Raw genomic sequence first — 23725 nt, forward strand, 5'->3', positions numbered from 1 at the left:
TTTTTTTTTGCTGTACAAAAAAAAAAAAAAAAAAAAACTGCTCCAACTGAGTCAAAGTCCTCTGTCATCAAGGAGAAGAGTGCTCTGCAGAGCTCAGTGATTGACCTAACTCAGACATCAGGGAATGAAGAGAGGACAGACACACAGACATGTACAGAAAGCTAGGCTCAGGTGGACCAAGCACTGCAATGGAGACACAGCAGCCGAAAACTGAACGCATTTCTTTTACACATCTGAATTGAGGTGGCAGGTTTACTGTATATAGCGGAACAAGGAGGAAGCAGGTTTAGCTACTCATAAACCTACCTAGAAGGTTTATGAGAGAGCAGTCTTAGGCTGTAAAGATCCAGCAGGAAGCTGTGGTTGAAACTTCCTATATACGCTGTCAACATTCACACAAATGTTTCATAGGGAAAGGCTTTGCCTATCTGATGGGACCATGCGCATGTCAGATAATAAGCATACACAGAGAAGGCTCTAAGCAGTGGTTTCCACTTCCTAATGCAACCCTTTAATACATTTCTCCATGTTGTGCTGACCCCCAACCATAGGATTACTTTTGTTGCTACTTCATAACTGTAATTTTGCATCTGTGAGGAATCGTAATGTAAATATCTTATATACAGGATATCCGATTTGCGACCCCTCAAATGGTCATGACCCACAGGTTGAAAATAGCTGCTCTGAATGATGCAGCTTTTGAATCTTCACCACCCAGGGCTGTACATGAGGTCCCAGGCCAATGTGTTCAAAAGGACTTGTAGTGATGAAGACATTGAGCCATGCCCGATACCATGACTGTTAGCTAGACCACAGCTGTTGCTTCCTTTTCATGGGAAAAAGTGACATGTTTGCAAGAAACCTTTAACTAAAATTAAAAGAAACTTTATCACCAACAAAAACAAACCACAGAACATTATTCCAAACAAGTTAGATCAAGGAAAATGGATTTAAATAGTATTGGCCTCTAAGCAGTGGTGACTTGGCCAATCTGAACGAGATGAATGTGGTGCCTCAGCCCAGCATCCTTCCCTCCCTCCCCACTCCCACCCCCACCCCCGTTCTCTGTTGACATTTCTAATATATTTACGATGCCACACCTAGCTGTGTGGCCACAGAGGTCTGTCTCCAGGAATGTTAGGCAGATTCTGAGCCTTCTGCCAGGATACCAGAGATGGGAGGGGAAAAGCTGAGTCCCCACAGCCATGGTTCTACTTAGCAGCTCTCTAGTTTGGTGACAGCATTCACAGGTCCCTGGCAGAGCCCTTCCCTCCTGCTGTCCTAAAGGCTAGGAGTGGAAGAGTCCCCTCATGGTTGCTTGTCCTCTAGTGTTTAATTACTCTTGCTTGGTTTCTTTCATCTCTGTAAAGAGAATGTTTATTAAACTCACTCCAGTTGTCCCCTTGGACCTGTCAGCATTTTCTAGCTGATTGATGTACTGAGTGCATTTCAAGAAAAATATAGTTTGTATTTCCCAAATTGCCAGCAAAACAATTGTGTGTGTGTGTGTGTGTGTGTGTGTGTGTGTGTGTGTTGATAGTCCTACCTCCCCAGGTTATCATTCCAGGCAATGAAACCCAGCTCTCTACTTTAGAGACCAAGAGGCACATCCGGAACATAGATGATCAGGGCACCTCAAAGCACTAAGTGGTTTAGCCCTCCTGTCCAAAGCTCCCAGCTCTGCCCTCTGCAGAGCAGTTTTTTCAATTATTCAGTCCACTGGGTCCACTTCATAAGCCATTCCACTCATACGAATAGAGTTTCATGCATATATGATATGCATAGGACCAGCTGGAATATTTGCAACTAGGAACAGAAGCTCTGATCCTCTCGGGGGAACATCAAAAAATCATTTTGTCCCAGTTCCTACCTGATTTGCCTTGTTCTGTAGGTTGATTGTCTCTGCAGACAAATGCCAGCAGAGTTTCCCACGCTTGCCTTTCCCTGTGTCCAGGTCAGACATTGTTGACCAGTTGCAGTTCACAAAGCTTTCATGAGCTGTCTAGCAGCCGATATTGTCTCAGGATATATTTGCTGTCTGATATGTTCTCAGACTTTAAAAAAATAGGAAAAGGGACTACAAATAAGTCAGTTATCTCCTGGTGCCCTCCTCTTCCTCCTCCTCCTCCTCCTCCTTCTCCTCCTTTTCTCAGAAAAACTACATGGACTCTGCTCCTGTTATCCTTCATTCTTGTAAGTTTTAGAAAATGACCCTAGGGAGATTTCAGCCTTCCTTTCTGTGGGGTTGATAAAGAAAGTATTTGGCACAATATCTATCCTATGCAAGCTGGGTATAATGGCACACGCCTGTAATCCCAGCACTCAGGGGGTTGACACAGAAGACTTCGGAGTTTTATGTTACTCTGAGCTACATAAAAACATAATGTGTGTGCTTGTGCACATGCATGTGCAAGCGTGAGCTTGTGTGCCCATGTGTAAGTCATCTGACAACACATATAGGATATGTGCAGAAGGAAACAGCCACTGGGCCTGGCTTGAACATTTGAAACCTCAAAGCCTATATCCCCAGTGACACACTTCCTCCAACAAGGCCACACCTCCTAATTCCTATCAAGTAACTTCACCCCCCCTGAGGATCAATTATTCAAATCTGTGAACATGTGGGAGCATGTCTATTCAAGTCACTACAGAGAGACAGAAAAAGCAACATATTACAGGGCACCATCCAGTTAAGAGTTTACAACCTTCAACAGAAATGGACTGGAGCAGCCTGATTGAGAGAGAAATCAAAGGTAGCGTCAAGTCAGGGCTCACAAATATCCAACAGAAATCAATGAGGAAGCAGAGGCAGTCTGCTGGGTCCCTGGGTGAGGAGTTCTCTAGCTTGGCATGAACTTTCCACTCTCTCTTCCCACTGTGAACATTTTTATGGCATGGAGTAAATGCTAGTCACCTGTGTGAGAAATGGTTCACCTTCAAGGACATACTGTTTTTAATGCCCTTATTAGTTACTCTTTTCCCTCTCCCTGTTACATAGACACGGACCCAGCCTGCTCAGCATGGGGGTTTTCAAGGTAACAAAGGAGAGCCTTCTGTATTTCAAGGGGGGGGGGTCACTTTTAACACACTATGGCATATGACAATTTATCAATATAATTTACAGGAAAGGATCCAGGGCTCTTAGGCATGCTAAGAGAGCTCTTTAGTAACCGAGCCACATATTCAGCCCTGTATCTAGGTTTTGTGAGTGTGAGAACAAAAGCCACGATGGAACAACCACTAGAACCGAGCCTGAGTAGAACCTCAGGCCAGCCTTGTGAGACATACAGTGTAAATGAGAAACCTACCTGGCCTGGGAAGGTACTACCCTTCAGAAGCCATTTCTTTCTTCGGTGATAGCCTAAGTCATTTTAATGGCCCTCCATTCTGTACCTGGATGCATCTTGATGCTATCTTTGCACATCAAAAGTGGCTGAATCTTCTCTGTCTCACAACAGAGAAATGGCCTGAAATACTGTGCTGTAAATGTTCATGGTCCCCAATTCATAGTCTCTTAACAGAGCTAGGTGATAATGCTGCTTAAAAGGTTGCAGTGAGATAGTGTCTTCCAGACATGCCTGGAATGCTACACACATGAAATCTAAACGGCATGGTTGCCTAAACAAAACCTGCATAACATGCCAATGGAGGTGGGAGAAATTTCACGAGGTCCCACCCCTAAATGAAGAATTCCAGGCATTCAGTGGCTGCCAAGAGAAGAAGAATCTATAATATCTAGGAGTAAGGCTCCTAATTGTTTATCCAATCCCAGTGTTTGGCCCTGAACATATCTACATGTAAGCAATACTAAATGGTAAGGTACCCAGTGTCCATCAGATGACCACCATTTTTCCAGGTTGCCTGCCAGTGAATACATCTGTCTTAGGGTTTTACTGCTATGAACAGACACCATGACCAAGGCAAGTCTTATTAAAAAAAAAAAAAAAAAGGACATTTAATTGGGGCTGGCTTACAGGTTCAGAGGTTCAGTCCATTATCATCAAGGTGGGGACATGGCAGTATCCAGGCAGGCATGGCGCAGGAGGAGCTGAGAGTTCTATGTCTTCATCCAAAGGCTGGTAGTGGAAGACTGCCTTCCAGGCAACTAGGGTAAGGATCTTATACCCATACCCACAGTGACACACCCATTCCAACCAGGTCACACCCATTCCAACAAGGCCACACCTTCCGATGGTGCCACTCCCTGGCCCAAGGATATACAAACCATCACAACATCTAACAACACATATAAGATACCAGAGCATCCAGATTCATGGCCATCTTCCTTCCTATACATCACTGTCACTGCTGCAGTGCAGTTCTTAAAAAGGTTCAGTAAGGAAGATAGCACTATCCGTTTCCAGCAATGGAAATGGACACTAAGGATATATGCAATATACCCAAGGTTCCAGAGGCAAGAGCACGCTTGAAGGAGGAAGCTGAGTGTGAACTAAACCTAAGTCATGTGCTTTTCATGCTGCCTCCACAGCTGCTTGACAAATGCCACCAGAATCTGGTAGTTCAACATGAAACAAAACCGCTCCCTTGTTCTATCACCTACAGCTGTTTGGGATCAATTTATTGAGAAGGGAGAGAAAACTGGGTTCCCCTAGGCCAACGCCTCTTGAAAATAAAACTTGGCATTCAAGAAGAGGGCTCTGTTTTTGTACCAGCTTCATGATCCAGTTCTGAGGAATTGTTCCCTCCTTCCTCCATTTTTTTTTCAAGGTCTCTGAGCTCACCTGTCAATTATTTCGATTTCATAAGTAGCAGGAGACAAGGGGCTAGGGCCAAGTTTCCTGGCCTGATCCATCCCCTAGAGATACAGAGTCCAAACAGAAGGAGGGAGAGAAGCCAGACACGATGGACCCATCACCTGACCTCCACACTTCCCAGTTTTCTCCAGGCCATTTATTTCATTAAAGTACAGATGCTCAAGGGAAACTCGGGAGTGGGGACAATTTCGTTTTTTTCCTGTGCCTTGGAAATTAAAATTCCTTCCAAAACATAATTTGCTTTGTTCTTTGAAAAAGCTAAAGAGAGGAAAAAAGGGGTCAGAGGAGTACGAATAATAAAATGAGAAGCAAGGAGGATGAGAGGGAGGGTAGAATAAAGAAAAGATGCACAGAAGAAGTGAGAGAGTAAGATGGGGAAGGAGGAAGAAAAAAGAAATGGGAAAGCACTGAGTCAGATCCCGTGTCTTCATTTTGTCAGCACAACATGAAACATTTGTCTGCTTTTAAAAGATCAGTTGGTCCAGTTTGTGAATTGTCAATACACTGTATAATAGTTTGTATATGTTCAGCCCAGGGAATGGCACTATTAGAAGGTGTGGCCTTGATGGCATAGGTGTGTCACTGTGGGTGTGGGCTTTAAGACCCTCATCCTTGCTGCCCTAGCAAGTATTCTGCTAGCAGCCTTTAGATGAAGATGTAGAAATATCAGCTCCAGCTGTATTATGCCTGCCTGGATGCCACCAAGTTCCCACCTTGATGATAATGGACTGAACCTCTGAGCCAGCCCCAGTTAAATATTGTCCTTATAAGAGTTGCTTCAATAGCTGAGCGTGGTGGCGCATGCCTTTAATCCCAGCACTCGGGAGGCTGAGGCAGGCGGATTTCTGAGTTCGAGGCCAGCCTGGTCTACAAAGTGAGTTCCAGGACAGCCAGGGCTACACAGAGAAACCCTGTCTCCAAAAAAAAAAAAAAAAAAAAAAAAAAAAAAAAAAGAGTTGCCTCGGTCATGGTGTCTGTTCACAGCAGTAAAATCCTAACTAAGACACACTGTCAAAGGTATTTTGTGGAATTTTTTCCTTGTACCCCACTAGTACCCACCCCCAGAAAAGTCTCAAACCCAAACGTATACAAATGTAATTTGTACCTATGATACATTTTGAGATGACACAGAGTAGTGAGAAGCCTGCCTGACGTGCGTTCAGAAAGCAGTCTTAGCACTTGGTTCTCACACAACAAATTCTTCTCGATAGCCATATAAGGGCCAAGCCTTGTTCTGGCACTGGCTTGAGGTGAACAAAATCCCCTGCCTTTGCAGAGTCTCCGTTCTAGGGGAATAAATAGCCAGGGGAAGGTGCAACATCTCAGTGGTCAGCACAATAGCCGAAAAGAGGTGACATATTAGGGTGGATCCCAAGTTCAAACGAGAGAACCAGGGTAGGCTTCCCATTGGAGGGTGACTCGGAAAAGAGAAGCTAATTCTGCAGATGCCTTGGGGACAAGAGGAAACACCAAATATTTCTCTCGGATACCCTATGGGAGAACATAAGCATGCGCAGCCAGAGAGTAGCCCTTGAAAGGAAGATTTGCAGCCAGTTGTGCTTCATGGGTCATAATCCTCGCACATCTGCGACTGTGGAGGGAGGAAAGCCTCCAGGCCACTTAGTTACAGAACAAAACCCTGACCACCACCTCCCCAAAGAGATTTATTCCATTCAGGAGTGGCCTCATGGCCCCAGTTTATCCAGGAGCAATGCAAGGGTGTGGGGAAGGGTAAGAAAAAAGTTCCTGGTATACTCAGAATTATCACGTTCAGAGGTTGCCAGGGGGTGAACTGGAAGACACAGAAGAGATGGTCAGAAACTAGGGCATTTGCAACCAACTTGATTGGTTATTGTCCCTGGATGGTACAATCTAAGGCCAGATAGAGAGTGGGTGTCTAAAGTAGGGAAACAGGCAAAAGCATCAAAAATGAGGTTGGAGACAAAGGGTACTGCAATGACATCTTGGTAGACGTGATAATCCCTAAGTAGTACAAAGGTGTTGGTTGATGAGGCTCCCAAAGAGCCAGCGCGTACTCTACAGGAAATTAGAGGGCGGATGTGGGGATCAGCAGATGATTGTGACTGGTGACTGGGCATGGGGATCTGATAACTTGTCTTTCAGCTTGGCTTGGAACTGTAAGGAAGGAAGGATCACAAAATGACCTGGAAGCGTCAAGAAGGCATTAGGAAGATGCCTACTTTACTCCAGGCTGAGTAGGCAGAAGCCTCTGGATAAAATATCACCGTTTCCAGAGAGGACTACAAGATACAAGAGGGGAAAACTCACAGTGGGGAGCCAGGAAGAGTTACGGGCCATTGGCATTTCACTAGAGAACACACCTAGTATGCACCAGACAGGTGGTCAGAAGGTGCTACGTGCCTACAAGACAAAGAAGCACTCCACAAAATGAAAGCTTGTCCCATCCAGTAGTGCCTTCTTTTAGAACATCAATACAAGCCTAGTGGTGGTGGTACACACCTTTAATTTCAGCACTTGAGAGGCAGAGGCATATGAAATCTCTCTGAGTTCAAGACCAGCCTGGCCTTGAACAAAGCAAGTTCCAGGATGGCTAGGGATATACAGAGAAACCCTGTCTTGGGGCAATTGGGGGGCTGGTGTAGAAAATTAACACAAACAGGTAGTGAGGACATTCAGCATGAAAGGGCAAGGTGGGGGTGCAGTGATTGACATTCCAGAGAAGGGTTGTAGAATGTGGAACATATAAGGAGTTGTTGCTAGGGGGGGATGTGGAATGAGAACCTGCAACCTGAGTGATTCTACAGTGGACCAGGCTTCTGATGGAACTATTACAAGCATGAAGAAGAGGTGGTGAGATGGTCCTGCTGACCCCAGGGCAGATGGCATTGACAAAGCTGTATGTGGAAGGTAGGAGAGACATGGATACATCTCAACAGAGCCCATGATGGGTACAGAACACTGAGACACTAGGGACAAGGTTTCTGAAGTACCACATGCCTGATGTTCCTTCTCTGCCCTGGAGGAGACCAGAAGATGAAAAGCTTTCTGCGGACCTTCCAATCTCCTCTTGAATCGTGCCACATCCTGCAGATGTCCCTAGGCAGGACCCTTAACCTTGCTAAGCCTGTTTGTCAACTCCTATGTAAGTCCAGTGAGACTCATTTCTCAGGATTAGACAATGTCTGCCTGACATCTAGAAGCAACTAGGTGCTTGCTACTGTGAGAGCCACAGCCTATGGCTTAGTTCTGTTTCTTTCTTACCATGAGACTTGGACTGGTTATTTAACCCTATGGAGCTTCAATTCCCTCATAAATATGATGGGAAAACCATAATGTGTAATAGGGCTCTTGAACGAAATCTTTGGAAAGAAAATATAACAAGCTGGAAGCTTTACTTTTTCCCTGTTGGAGGAGACTCAAAACATTGAGTTTTCTCTCTCTAGTGATGTCTATGCCAATCATCAGGCTCTTGCTCTGCCTCCACACTTCCTTGTTTTAGCAAAACTCAGGAGTTCCTTTAAGAAGAAGCTTCAAAGCTCCACCTCTGGCCTTTGGGAGTCTGGAGGACCTAGCTTCAGGGTGAGATCCCGCTCAACTAAAAGACAACAGGGGCTGGAATTTGGAATGACATTAAACTATGTGTAGCCCAAGTCTAAGGAAAGGGACTGGACGCTGTGAGAAAAGGGGAAAGGAGGCCTGCCTGGCTTCCACAAAGGCATACCTACATAGCGCTCTGGGACAGAGCAGGCAATGCGCAGGATTGAGTTGGGTGTGGCACACACGTGTGACCCCAGCATATGGAAGGCCAAGGCAAGCAGATTGCAAACCTGGGTTATATGTCAAGACCCTGGATACAGGGGTGGGTAGAGGGATCTAGAGGTGGGAGGTGTCCCTGAAGAGTGCAAGTCTTGGCTTCTACCCAGTCCTATCAGGTTAGTGACTGCTTCAGTACCAACAGGTGACATCATATGCACAGAAAGTGTTTTTACCCCTTTCCCTTTCTCGCTTTTGGTTCAGTGTAACAGGCCACCTGTTCCAAGGCACAAGGAGATAACTACAGGGTCACTGTGGCCCTCTACCTGGGTATCCCTGGAGGTCATTTGCCCTTTCTGTCCCATGGAATGACAGCTGCCTGCAGTGAAACTGCATTGCCACTGTGGGTAGCTGGGTTGAAGTCATCTGTCATGCGGGGCTTCTGTTTACCAGCGACTTCCTAATTCCCTAGCCCCCAAACATCAAACCCTTGCTGTTCCCTCAAGTCCGTGTAATTGAGGGCCAGTCATTCAGGCCAGCTCTTAGGTCCAGCCTGTCCTCTGTGTTCTTTAGTCTATGACTGCATGAACACCCATCATGATTCACGATACAGAGACATGCCACAGGTCTTCCCTGACATGCTCTCAAATCCCTCTGCAACTATGACCTTAAGTAAGTTGTCTCTGTCTTAGTATGATCTCACAGGCAGCGATGCAAAATTAATACAATCCCTATCAAATATGGATGGCTTTAAAACAGGTCGACTTGTCCACCTACAAAATGGAAGGAGATGACTCTCAGCAAAGGTCAAATGTGAGGAGAAAATGTTGTACAAACTGCAGAATACGGTGCAAGCATAAAATTATGACAATGAAAATGATGTATAAATCTATACATAAAATCCTTAGCATACTTATAGCCTGGCTGGGAGCAAAGAGAGGATAAATAACAGAGTATCTTCCCATTAACAGGCACTCTGCCAGGAAGGTCAAGTGAAGTCATTAATGTTTGTCTAACTTCTGACTTGGGTCCAGATTCCCCTTTCCTCCTAAGAAGCCTAATCTACCCTGAAGCTGCCCTCTGGGCCAGAAGCAACCAGAGGCCTCTCTGCCCTCAGCTGTGCATGGCAGAGATAGATCAGAGACAAGAGAACCAAGCAGAAGACCCCTCAGGAGCATTTGACAACTTCCTTTCTATAGGATTCGAAGAGGCCAAAAGTGCCTACAGGCATGGGATAGAGTGCTAAGAAACAGGATGACTGGACAGGCAAGAGAAGAAAACCCAGGTTCCCTTTGATACTTCTGAGGGTTTGCATGTGGATACCAATCTCCATGTTAGAGATTAATGGGGCAAAGCAATGCACAGCTGCAAAGAACCACATAAGAACCACAGTTTGAGGTTCAGGATGGGGTTGTACTGTGTTCTCTGCAAGCACATCGAGTCCTCTCTGGATCTATGAATACCATTCATTTGGAGAAAGGGTCTTGGAAGGTGGTCCCAATTAAAATGAGGTCATTAGTATGAGTCCTAATCTCATATACCTGTGCTCCTAAGAAATACGAAATTTTTCCCTAGGGCTTAAGGCATACCTGGGAAGAATGATACATGAAAATGAAGGCAGGAGATCAGTTGACAGGTCTATGGACCAAAGAATAGCAAGGATTATCAACAAGTTCCCAGAAGCCAGAGAGAATCAGAGAAACATCTGACTCTGTCCCCAGAAGCATTCAACACCACTAAACATGATCTAGGACTTACTACATCAGAAATGAAAGACAACTTTCTGTTGTTTAAGACATTCAACCTGTGGTCCTTGTTATAGCCGTCACAACAATAAATACAAGGTAAGTACAACAATAAGTACAAGAACATTGGGTACCATGAGCACAAAGCCATATGGATCGAACAACTGATTTGAACCTCTGCACCACCACCTCCAACCACCCCCTTACCTTATTAGGCCACCATTTCTTCACCTATTAAATAAGAGATCTCTCCATAGCTTATGGCCATCAAGAATCAAGCCAAGTAACAAACTCAGGCATCTAGTTACAACGCCTGTATTGGGTTTCAAACCTGAGACAATCCAAATGGCTGAGGCATGAATTTAACATATCAAAGCAGACTTGTCTGCCAGTGTCTCCTAGCTTATTACAGGGCCCTCCAGTCTGCTACCTCTACCCTAAACTTCTCCAGCCCAAGGGCTGGGCTCCCACTTCCCCAGCTGCCCTTCCCCCTGTAATCCAACCTTCTTGGTTACCTGGTCTTTTCATCTGCCCTCTTTTGGGCCTTCTGGCTGCTGCACCTGGTTCTCCTCTCTCTCCTCTCCCAAGTCTTCTCACAGGGCTCAGGGTCCTGACCACTCTGGACTCTCCCAGCAGCCCCTGCTTCTGGCTATGCTCTCCCTTTTATCCACGATAAACTTTCTCCTTTACCATACCTAGGGGCAATCATGTTTCCTTTTTATTTCGTTTTCTCAGTCAGCCTGTCTTCTAGCACGCACTCAGCAGTGGTGATGGGCTTACGATTACCAGAGGTGAGAGCTTATCTCAAATTCCTTGATCCCCTTTAAACCACTCCAGCCCTCACAAGACAAGCAGAAGGACCTTTGTCCTGTCAGGCTGTGGGGATACCTAATATAATACTGTAGAAAAAGAAACTTTAACATACACTCGGATTGCTGAACAAATTCAACAGCTTTAAACTCTATGTTTATCTCACAGTTGTGTAGAGGAGAAATTTGAGGGGTGTGGATAGATTCTTTGCTTAGGCTCTCGTGTCTGAGGCAAAGTTAAGATTAACTGGGTTTTACCTGGTGGTTTTATATGGACCCGTTGCTTCCTCTGGAGCCACTCCGGTTCCTGGGAAAATCCAGTTCCTTGCAGTCATTGAAGTGAAAGTTCTCTGCTCTTAACTACTCTCACGTACTACAGCGGAGAAGTGTTGTGTATCAAACTCCCGTACATCTTGGATCTTCCTGACTTCTGCTACTGACTGCTCTTAAAGGGCTCTTGAGATTAGACTAGCCTGCCTGGAGAATCTCCATGGGCTGTGTGGTAAACTAATGGTAATTGGAAACACTTATTCAAAGGCAGACTGGAAGAAGGCATGGTGACTCAAGTGCAATCTCACCTCTCAACAGGCTGAGACAGGAGGATTGTCAGGAGTTCCCAGTCAAGCTACATAGTAAATTCTAGGCCAGCCTAGGTTACAAGACACTGAGACACTGTGTCAACAAGAAACAATAGCAAAATACAAAAGACATAAGAGCCCAAGAGACAATAGCTAAGAAGACATTAGACTATGAAGATGAGCATGTAGTATATTATGATGGAGTTTTATTCTAAGAAAGAGAAACAGGGCTCAATTCTGAATAAAGAAAACTGGACATTTATAGCTAGCAACAGTAGGTACGAGGTCACTGAGACAGTCACCAAAGTCCTAAGATTCTGGCTGAGCCGATCCAACAGGATACTTGCTCAGACGTCATCTGGAGGTAGGAGAAGAAGAATCTGGTCAGATATGGAGAGTGATCAGGTATCAAGGCTAAACTCACGCAGCAGGGTTTCACTTAGTTGGGTGGCAAGAGGTGAGGCTTCATTAAGCTGAGACTATGTCACATGAGACAGTTACCCAGAAGTGACGGTCACAGTCTGCTTGCTCCATGGGTTCTATTCCTGGCTCCACCAGTGAGCAGGTGAGAAGCCCTGTGCACAGTCCGTCATCTTTCTGAGCTACAAATTGCTTTTAATTCAAATAGTCTGCCCATGCATATCTTCTTAACTCCCATATGATCTTGTCTTTTCGATGTGTGTGTGTGTGTGTGTATGTGTGTGTGTGTGTGTGTGTGTGTGTGTGTGTGTGTGTGTTTTAAATGAGGTCTGCAACCAAAGGCAGGGCTACTGGCCCTTAATGGAAATAAGATTGGCTGGGAAAGTTAAAAAAAAAAAAAAAAAAAAAAAGGCAAGTGGCTTGGGGTGGGCTCCTCCTGGAGATTTCGATTCCCAGGAACTCCAAGAAAAGAGAATAGAGTATAAGAATGTGTCCTTCTGGAATGGAACATTCGGGGAAGGGAAGGGAAGCCTTCTGTTTGCATTGAAAGTCTTTCAAGGGTGGACCGTGGTGGAGGGAGTAGAAGCTGAACTGAAGTGAGTGCACTCCAGGCCTCCAAGTCACACAATTTCAGTTCTGTATGTTTGCCTCTTAATGGTGTCTTTAAGAGTAAATGGAGGACACAAGCTATTAGATGTATTTCTACAGAATCCAAACACTGGGTTCCAGGGGCACGGCTCTCTGGGCTATGCCTGTCTGGCGCCAAGTATAGGCTCTCTGTCCCCAAGACCAATGGAGGGAATTCATCTCTTTGTCTAAGTACCCCATGGAGATGAGTAGGAGTCCGCATATATTAATATAGTGTATGTGTTATTAGAGCATGCAAAAAATTTAGGTAATGTAAAATTTATCTCATTCAATACAGCCTGATATTGCACAATTAATTCCATTGGCTGTCATAACCTTGATGTACAAATTTCTCTTCTCGGATTTCAAATTCTTACAGTTAAAATATGCTGGGAAGAAACGTGAGAAGAAAACCTTGAAATAAGCAAAGGTATTATGAACATTCTTTTATTTTTAATTTTATCATTATTATTATCATTATTATTATTATTATTATTATTATGGGAGTGTGCTTGCGTATGTGCGCAGGATGTGCGTTTGAGGGCACACACATGCCACATCATGAATGTGGAGGTCAGAGAACAACTTTGTGAAGGAGTTTGTTCTCTCCTTCCAGCTCTGTGTGGGCTCCAGGCATCAAACATGGGTCATCAACTTTGTATGGCAAGTGCCTTTAGTCCGGGCCTCAGACTTCCTTTACACACAATGCAAGGTATTTACAAGAGTCTTCAAAGTTATCCAGCTCTAAAGAGGTCTGTACCTTTCCCCATCTATGACTAATGTGCAACCATACAGAGAATCTGATAGGATGTAGCAATGCATACTAGAAGCCTAACCTTTTGTTTGAAGAAGGCTTAGTAGATTGCTATTGCCCCTTAAATACTGCAGTTTTGTGGTCATTAGCAGGTATTTGTAAAGGTTCTCTCACAAACCCTTTTTATGACAAGAAAGCACAGGTAGTCATCCCACTCTTTGGAGGGAAAATATTTACTTCCCTTCAAGGAAAATAAAGGCAGTCTGGGAATCCAGAGGCACAGAGACAGAGAAAGGACATAGCTATTGAGGAAGATGATGACCTGTTTCAAGTGTGGGAGTGAGAGCATTTACACAGAACCTTTGCCAGGAATACAAGGCTAAACCAAACCAAACCAAACCAAACCAAATCAAACCAAACAAACAAACAAAACTACCATCAGAAACACTGAACTGTAAAACAAAGTTCAGTTGGGGAAGCCATTTTCTTGAATATTTCATTGCTTTGGCACGGTCTTGCTATGTAGCCCAGGCCAGCCTTGAACTCTTGATTCCATGTTTCAGCCTACTGAATGCTGGGATTATCAGTGTACATTACCATGGCTGCATCTTTCTTATTTTAAATCCAGACTTCTAACCTAACCTAGCTAGAACATTAGCCATCATGATAAAAACTAATCATTAAGTACATTAGGTGGGTCCGGGGTATTTCTTTAATAGATGTAGAAGATCTAAACATCTGCACCATGATGTTAAAATTTTAACTCAAACTTCCAACTTCTTTAGTCTCCGTTCTCCAGAGGGACAGAACCAATAGATGTACACATAATTATAGGAGGATGTATTCGATTCGTTTATAACATCGAAGGCTAAATAGCCCTACAATGCCTGACTGCTGGCTGGGGAGCTGGGGAACTGAGCAAGTTTGGTCTCAGTAGAAATCTCAGAACAAAGGGGATCATGGCACAGCCCCAGATGAAGGCTGGATGCCCGTGAGCATCTTAGCAAGTGGCTGGCGAAAGCCCACAGTCAAGCCGGAAGAGAGTAGAATCTGATGTCCACAGGGATGAGGTTCACAGAGATGAGCAGGGTGCTCAGTGCGTATCCACTCGAGAGAGAGCTTAGTATATGTTGACTCAGGCCTCCCCTTCCTGCTTTTATTCCCCATTGTTCTCTAGCCTTTTGAACCATAGCACCGACATTCAGAGTGGGTCTTCCCCACCCAACTCACTGACTCACATGCTTGTCTCCTCTGAGAAAACACCCTCGCAGTCACACGCAGGGGTGTGCTTTGCCAAGTTTTTTAGGCATTTCTCAATGCAATGAGTTAACAACAAGGATTAATCATCGTGACAGCATTTCTGTGTAAGCCTGGAGATCCTGTCAGAGGAAAGGAGCCTAAAGAATTAATTAGGTGGTAGCTTTTATATCACATGACTCATCTAAAGCTAAATAAACATAGTTGCAGTTTGTCGAACTGTGAATAAATTGATCTCTGATATTGCTAGTGTTAGTTAGTTAGTTTTTGGTATGTATGTATGTATGTATGTATGTATGTATGTATGTATGTATGTATGTATGTATTTGAGACAGGGTTTCTCTATGTAGCCCTGGCTGTCCTGAAGCTAGTTCTGTAGACTAGGATGGCCTAGAACTCACAGAGATCCTCCTGCCTCTGCCTCCTAATGCTGGGAAGTGTAACTTGTAAGCAGGTCCTCTTCTGGACAAGCCTCCACGTGCTGCCGCTTTAAGTGATTGTTAATGTTTCCGCACTGGAGAGCCTTACCCCAGAACTCTTCTTGGTTGTTGCAAGTAACAAACCTCTCTCTGCTTTCAACTCCGGTTGTGTGTATGGGCTTTGTACTAGCCAAAGACTGAACCCATCACAGTCAGTCACATTATGAATGCCTTCCATGCATTAGTAATTGTCTGCTTAGACCTAGACATTTATAAAGGCATTTACTGTAGTCTATTCATAATTTCGAAGCCCAATTCCATAAATGAAAGAATTTCTTTAGCCATCTCCTCACCTAAGAGTACCCATGCCTGTGTGCACAGCTCTGAATTCAAAGTAGCGAGATCAAGTCCTGTTTCAAACCACTCTATGTGAGTTAAAAGGAATTTACTCTAGCAAATAATTATTAACAAGAAACTCTCAAATTCTTTGTTTAAAATATTTCAGCTTTTGACACAACAAATATTATTTCTAATGACGTACTGCAATACATTGCAATTGCACTTCAGTATGCGGTTTCAACACTCTCACTTTGTTCTTTTCTTATTTCTTCATATATATACATATATATATACATATACATATATATATATATACATATATATATACATATATATATATTTACTTATTCACTTTGCGTCCCACTCACTGCCCTGCTCCCGGTCGTGCCTCAAACAGTCCTTCCCCCATCCCTTCTCCCCTTCTCCTCTGAGTGAATGGAGGCCCCCTGGGTATCCATCCCCCCACCCAGTTTTTTTTCCTTAATTGCTTTGGCTGAACCACTAACTTCCTTAACTCAGCCACATATTGCATCGACTGTATGTCTTTATTTAATTTTCTTCATTTATCTTTTATCTGTGCAGCACATGCACAGCCATCTCTCCAGCCCCAACATGTGCTTTCATTTAAGCTTTAAAATCTGTCTATATTTCACTAGAAAACTGGTTAAATCATACTTTTGTTTTAAGTAGTATGCTGGGGGTGGGGGTAGGTTAGTGGTAAATGACATGCCTAGTATGTATACCACAGCCTTAGGCGCAACATCCAGGACAATAATGATGTTTAAATTTTGTTTCTGATGCAATGACATAGATACAATTTACAGTTTACCACCATAGCTCGTGCTGTCAGTATAAATGCACAAATAGCTCACATTCTGTCATCAATACACGGGGAACATCAGTTGAGTTAAAGCAACCCATTGCCATTGCCATTAACTCGAAACTCTCAATTGCTAAATAAGAAAACCCAAAATACCCAGCCCACACACAGTCACACAATAACGTATTAAGAAACATAATAATTAAAGTGTAAATTAGTCCTTGCCAGGCACAGTGGCACACACCTTTAATCTCAGTACTTGGGAGACAGAGAGACCCTGTCTTAAGAAGAAGGAAAAGAAGGAGGATGAGGAAGAGGAAGTGAGCTCAACAAAAACAATAAATGCGTGGTTTTTTTTAGGAGTGCACTTCGAGTGGGAGCAAAAGGATGAGTTTTATTCTCTTCCCTCCTTTTGCCTATCACAAGAACAACCTTGATAGGCTTCCATATGTGTCAGCTTTACGTCAACTTGACACAAACTACAGTCTTGAAAAGAGTGACTCTCTATAGAGGAAGTGCCTCCAAAAGATTTGTCTCTAAGCACGTCTGTACTGCATATTCTTGATTAGTGCTCAGTGTGGGAGGGCCCAGTCCATTTTGTCAGGTGGTCCTAGATGATGTACGAAAGCGGTTAAGAAAGCCATAGGACCCGGCATAGTCTCACAAGAGACAGCTACATCTGGGTCCTTTCGATAAAATCTTGCTAGTGTATGCAATGGTGTCAGCGTTTGGAAGCTGATTATGGGGTGGATCCCTGGATATGGCAGTCTCTACATGGTCCATCCTCTCGTCTCAGCTCCAAACTTTGTCTCTGTAACTCATTCCATGGGTGTTTTGTTCCCAATTCTAAGGAGGGGCATAGTGTCCACACTTCAGTCTTCATTCTTCTTGAGTTTCATGTGTTTAGCAAATTGTATCTTATATCTTGGGTATCCTAGGTTTTGGGTTAATATCCACTTATCAGTGAGTACATATTGTGTGAGTTCCTTTGTGAATGTGTTACCTCACTCAGGATGATGCCCTCCAGGTCCATCCATTTGGCTAGAAATTTCATAACTTCATTCTTTTTAATAGCTGAGTAGTACTCCATTGTGTAAATGTACCACATTTTCTGTATCCATTCCTCTGTTGAGGGGCATCTGGGTTCTTTCCAGCTTCTGGCTATTATAAATAAGGCTGCTATGAACATAGTGGAGCATGTGTCCTTCTTACCGGTTGGGACATCTTCTGGATATATGCCCAGGAGAGGTATTGCTGGATCCTCCGGTAGTACTATGTCCAATTTTCTGAGGAACCGCCAGACTGATTTCCAGAGTGGTTGTACAAGCCTGCAATCCCACCAACAATGGAGGAGTGTTCCTCTTTCTCCACATCCTCGCCAGCATCTACTGTAACCTGAATTTTTGATCTTAGCCATTCTGACTGGTGTGAGGTGGAATCTGAGGGTTGTTTTGATTTGCATTTCCCTGATGATTAAGGATGTTGAACATTTTTTCAGGTGCTTCTCAGCCATTCGGTATTCCTCACGTGAGAATTCTTTGTTCAAAAAAAAAAAAAAAAAAGAAAGAAAAAAAAAAAGAAAGAAAGCCATAGGAATGGGCCAGTGAGCAGCACCTCTCCAGCTTCCTACCATGACTTTCTTGGTGAGGGAGTGGGAACTGAGGATTGAAAGAAAAATCAACAATTTTCTTCCCAAGTTGCTTTTGGTCATGATGCTTAACACATGACCACTGACATCCTAACTAAGCCACTTTGATCTTACGCTTCTGACCTTTAATGCTGTGAGAAAATATGTTTCTATAGTCTAAGCACAGAAGCTGTAGTGATTTGTTGCAGCAGCGTCAGTAGAGCAACATAACCAAAAGCAGCCACAGCTTTTACTCTACAAGCTTGAAGCATACTTAAATTTTCTTGAGGAAGTGGCTCTTAAGGGAGAAGAGATGAGACACAATGGTATAAAGATTTTAAGGGGAATAATAGTACAGAAAGGGTTAAATTGTGATGGGGGAGAATAGGGTGAAGGAAAAAATAGGGGGAGAGATAAATAAAGATAAAATATCTTCTTAAAAAGTTACATGGAAACCTGCCTACTACATCTATATGTGTATGTATATACATATATGCATAAACACACACACATACACACACAGAGCTAAAATGGACATACCCTCTAACATGGCAACAATGCTCCTACTGGACACCACAGGCTCAACATGGAAAGCTCAGCACCAGGAATGGATTACCCTTTTTGGATTATTGACCAGTGAGGTCTGATATACCGCTAATAAGACAGGCTGCCTTAGTTAGGGTTCCACTACTGTGACAAGACACCATGACCATGGCAATTCTTTTTTTTTTTTTTTTTTTTTTAATGGTTAAAATAAAAACAGTGACACACCAAACACTGGCAAATGTTCACAGTGACTGAATTTTTTATAAATTGTGGGTGGGGATGTAAAATGTCCCAGCCACCTGTAATGGCAACTTTTGGTTGTCAACTTGACTTCATCTGAAATGAAGTAAAACCCAAGCTGATGGGTACACCTGTGAGATCTTTTTTCTTTTGAAGTGGGAAGTGGGAAGTCCCACTTTTAATCCAGGTTTTCCAAGGTGGGAAGACCAACCTGTAATCTAGATCATTTGAGATGGAAAGGTCCACCTTTAATCTGGCTACGCCTTCCCTTGGCAGCCTATAGAAAGAACATGGAAAAGGGAAACTTTTGCTCTTTGCTTGCTTGCCCTTGCTCTCACTGGCAAGCTCATTCCTTCACTGGCTTTCTAGGTCTTCGGGATTCCAGTGTCTACTGAAGACCAGCCGAGATGCCCATCTTCATGAACTGAAAAACTACTGGATTCCTGGACCAGTAGACAGCCATTGTTGGGCTAGCTAGACCACAGCCTGGAAGACACTCTAATAAATCCCCCTTTTATGTCTCTGAAGAGATTTGCTATCTGTTCAGGTCTCCTAATTCACCTTCCTAGAAAACAGTTCAGCTGTTTTGTATGAAACAAAACATAGCACACTGTGGGTACTGAAGGGGGGCAAAGGAAGGAGGGGGAGGGAGGATAGCCCACGTTCAGCCAGAGTTCCTCCTATGCTCTGGGCAGGCAGGCGCAGGAGGGCTGCCAGACGCTTTCCACTTGGACCCTGGTGGGCATGTAAGCCACTGACCCCACTCGACAGGGGTGGTGGTGGTGGTGGTGGTAGAAAAGGGACAGCCCCTGACCTGGGGCCCCGGGCGCGACACCCTGTAGCACTGGGGTTATGGGAGTGAGGGTTGAGTGAGAGAGGTTCCCACGCAGGCGAGAGTAAGTGCAGCGGGCCTTGATGAACAGAGTCAGTCTATGGTTTTAGAGCTTTATTATAAAGGCAGGGAGAATGAGAAAAGGTGGAAAGAGAGAGAGAGACTGGCCATGGCCAAGAGGGAGACCGGCCATGACCAAGAGGAGAGAAGGGGGAAAAGGAGAGAGAAGAAAAGTCTAGAGTAAGAGGAAGTAAGAGGTTAGAGAGAGAAAGGAGAGGAGGGGAGGGGAGGGGAGGGGAGGGGAGGGGAGGGGAGGGGAGGGGAGGGGAGGGGAGAACAAGTAGAGAGAGAGAGAGAGAGAGAGGAGAGGAGAGAGGAGAGTAAGTGTAAGGGGAGTAAGAGCAAGAGAGCAAGAGCGACCATGGCAATTCTTATAAGGGACAACATTTAATTGAGGCTTGCTTAAGGGTTCAGAGGTTCAGTCCATTATCATCACGGTGGGAAGTATGGCAGTGTTCAGGCAGGTATGGTGCTGGAGGAGCTGAGAGTTCTAACTCTTGTTCTGAAGGCAGCTAAGAGAAGACTGACTTCCAAGAAGCTAGGAAGAAGGTCTCAAAGCCCACCCCCACAGTAGCACACTTCCTTCAACAAGGCCACACTTTCTCCAAAAAGACCACACCTCCTAATAATGCCACTCCCTGGGCCAACCATATTCAAACCACCACACACGCTATTGTCAATGTTATTGGTTATCCTCCAGACCTTGGAAAACTCTACTGCTGAAGATACCATGTGTACTTAAGTCATAGAATATGAAAAGATAAAGCTGATACTGATATATGCATTTCACCTCTACTGGCTGGCTTTCACACTGCTGAAATGTGTTAAGCATTCTACTGCATAATAAAAATAATTGTCATCTTTATCTAGATGTGAACACAGGGAGTTACAATAACAACTAGCTTGATAATGCATGCCGACTGGTACAATAGTGGTATGTACATCATAGGAGTAACTAACCACTTTCTGATTGGATTTAATTCATGTTCTATAAGATGAAAACATACCTGGCACTATTGTTGGGACAAATGCTTGTGACTAGGACAGGTCATAGGTTCTAGAAGAGATCCTATTAGTGTTACTTTGACAGATGAACATAGTATTAATGGCTTATCAAACACCCACAAATTAATGCATATCCTGGCCCTCATCAGAGAAGCTTCTATTTGTAGTAGATGGTGATAAACAAAGAACCCATATGTGGCTGAGGTGCAGAAAATAAGAGACTGTGAAATGAATGCTTAGACCTAAATAGGACAAGCCCAGGGATCATTGTGAAAGAGGGGTAGAAAGAGTGTAAGAGCCAGTGGTGGTAAGTTACTACACAGAAATCAGAAACAGTGCCCTTCAGATTCAACAGGGTAACTGTACTTATGAACTCACAGTGGTTATGGTGGCATGCATAGGACTTGTGCAAGCTCAAGCCAGACAAAATTCCAATATGGAGAGAGAAATTGGATATGAAGTCCCACCCATAGCTGAGGAGCTACTGGTAATTGTTAGCTGCTAGGAGAGGGAGAGTTAGTTTTCTTTCAGAGTGTTGCCCCTGGTAAGTCAACATTTTTCCAAGAAATGACCACACATCCAAGAATAGCACAAACTAGACATGAATGTGTGTGTGTGTGTGTGTGTGTGTGTGTGTGTGTGTGTATGGTATGTTTAAAGAGAATCAAAAGTTGAAGGGAATTGTAGGCTTAGATTTTTCAAAACCCATTTTAAGTTCTTAAATGATTCAACCTCTCTTCTAGCCCACTGACTAGAGGTTGCAGGAAAAGATGGTTAATAGGACAAGGGACATGTGGACCTGGTTAGACGTAGTTCTTTGGGGGTGATTCCAATTTTTGTTATCAGGATATCAGCAGTCCAGTTCAAAACATCTAACTTGAATCAGTAGCAGCAGTCCAGATCAGTCAGCAAACCCCAAACACGAATCAGTAACAGTGGTTTGATCCAGAAGAAACCACAAGGCTCTGCCAAATTGACACAAGTAGATGGAAGTAGCAAGAAGCAGGCAGGATTCCACGAGGCACACTTCTCTCCATGATGTCACAAGTGAAGATCAGTAAAGACCAGCAAAGCATTGCAAGGTGAACCGATTTAAAAGCACTGGGAAAAGACCAGAGATATGTTGCAAGGAACCAATACAAGAACATTCTTTCACTGTCTGTGGGGTTTTATTTTTATTCTTTCTAAACATCAGACACCTTCTCAAGTGTCTGATCCAGTAAAATATCATGTATCCTCTCACAAGACAGCGTCCAGAAAAACATAACATGACACAACTGAATCCCCAAAGATACCAGAAATTTATACTTCAGGGAAGGAGGGTGGATCTGGGCATATTTGAGGAGAGAGGTGAATATGATCAAAACATATTTTACAAATTTCTCAAAAATAAAAAATTAGTGTGCAGAAATGTAAGAGACCTGGGCATTCTCTCTATAATAGGTACATCTAAATACTCTCTAAATATTACAGCACATATATTCTAAAAATAGAGATGATATTATGTAAAATTATAGGATATATTATCACAGGTACAAAATTTGATAGTTTTGTATCATAATTCAAGTAACATATCAACATCATGTACATATGAAAATGCCTCCAATTATGTGGTTTGATTGTTTTGTCAAGAGACAAAATATAGTATAGTATCTTTTTATCTAAGGCAGCTCCTTTCCATTGAATTTTTTAAAAAGTGACACATTTGATTTGACAGCTGCCTTATAATGTCATTTAGCCTATTGTACTGTTATGGCTCCTGTTGTTATTATTGTAAGAGAATGAACATATGACAGAAGCAACTTAAGGGAGGAGAATTTAGTTCTGCTCCCAGTTTCTGTCCATCTTGGCAGGGAATGCATGACAGCTGGAGCTTGGAACACAGCTCGTTCACATCTCAGTGGATCAGGAAGAAGAGGCAGATCAAGAAGCAGGGATGAGCTACAACTGTCAAAGCCTACCTCTAGTAGCCCATGTCCACCAGCTAGCCCTAAGGTCCAGAGATTCTAAAATAGCTTCCCAAAGTAATGTCACTGGCTGGATCAAGAGAAGCACATTAGCCCTTGCCGGACATTTACATTCTATCCATAACACCAACTTCTGTCTCACATATATTTTTCATAAATTGGAAATTGAATCTGGAGATGAGATTCAGGCTAAACACCTTTGGCAAAAAGAATTTTATGTGTGGTGTATACCTTAAATATAGTGAAAGAACATCGGGTTAGCAGATATTCAGTGTCTAGTCATCCTGGAATAGGGATATTAGCTTTACTTAGCTAAAGGTCTCTCCTGCAATGGTATACTCTGCTTTGAAACTTGTATGAAATTGGAGAAGTGATCCTTTGACATAAAACAACCTATTTCCCAGCAGAATTTTATTTTATACACTGATAATCCTTCCCTGAATTATGACATTGATGTAAGAGTTCTTGTAATTACCAAAGCCAAGAGTTTAAAATTAAAGGAAGAAAAAGAAGAGAAGAAGGGGGAGGAGGAGGAAGAGGAAGAGGAAGAGGAAGAGGAAGAGGAGGAGACTTCTATACTTGAGGAAAAAAATCTGAGTTTTTTTTTTAATTGACAGCAATGAGGAGTAGGGAGTTTGACTCAAAGGTAGAGCACATGTGTCTTACTGTGCACAAGTCCCTGTGTTCAATCTGTAGCAATGAAAATAAAGAGTGAACTGGAGCTAAGGCTTTCAAGACCTTATTTTGGAATCTGGATGAATAATTTTATTTCATTTTCTAACCCCACCCCCACCCCAACTCCTCCACACATCAGTCCTTTCCCAAGGTATTGAGAGCTGGCCTTAGTCCCAGCAGGCAAGAGAGACAGAACAAAGAGCATTTTCCAAGAAGAAATACTGAAGGGACTATTTCAAATGTTATTTGGTTATATGAAAACATAAATCTTGCCAAACAGTGGTAGTAGAAAATCCTAAATCATTGCTAAAATGAGTGAAAAAATGTTTTCATAATAAAAATAATCTGTGCACAAGCTCATGGTACAACCCATTCCCCCCATACAAATTACTTACTAATTGAAAAAAGGAGAGAAGGGGCTTTAAACTAGTGGTGGCAGATCCTCCTTAATTAAGTAGTCCAAGTTAATGTCACTAACATTAGAGCAATTAAAAG

General features: G+C 43.4%; 1 long non-coding RNA gene across 4 annotated transcripts; it reads left to right on the forward strand.

Annotated features, from left to right (window-relative positions):
• Positions 1–7557: 7557 nt before the first annotated feature.
• On the forward strand, positions 7558–19218 carry Gm35554 (predicted gene, 35554). 4 transcript variants are annotated; one of them, NR_167770.1, is made up of 5 exons: positions 7558–7664; positions 10086–10354; positions 13069–13119; positions 13306–13401; positions 19061–19218. It is a non-coding gene; the product is annotated as a predicted gene, 35554 (long non-coding RNA). The 4 variants fall into 4 exon arrangements; NR_167733.1 differs by lacking the exon at positions 13306–13401 and having other exon boundaries at positions 7558–8336; NR_167734.1 differs by lacking the exon at positions 13306–13401.
• Positions 19219–23725: the final 4507 nt, after the last annotated feature.

This window comes from Mus musculus, chromosome 19 (genome assembly GCF_000001635.26).
Source record: "Mus musculus strain C57BL/6J chromosome 19, GRCm38.p6 C57BL/6J".
In the NCBI taxonomy this organism is placed as follows: Eukaryota; Metazoa; Chordata; class Mammalia; order Rodentia; family Muridae; genus Mus; species Mus musculus.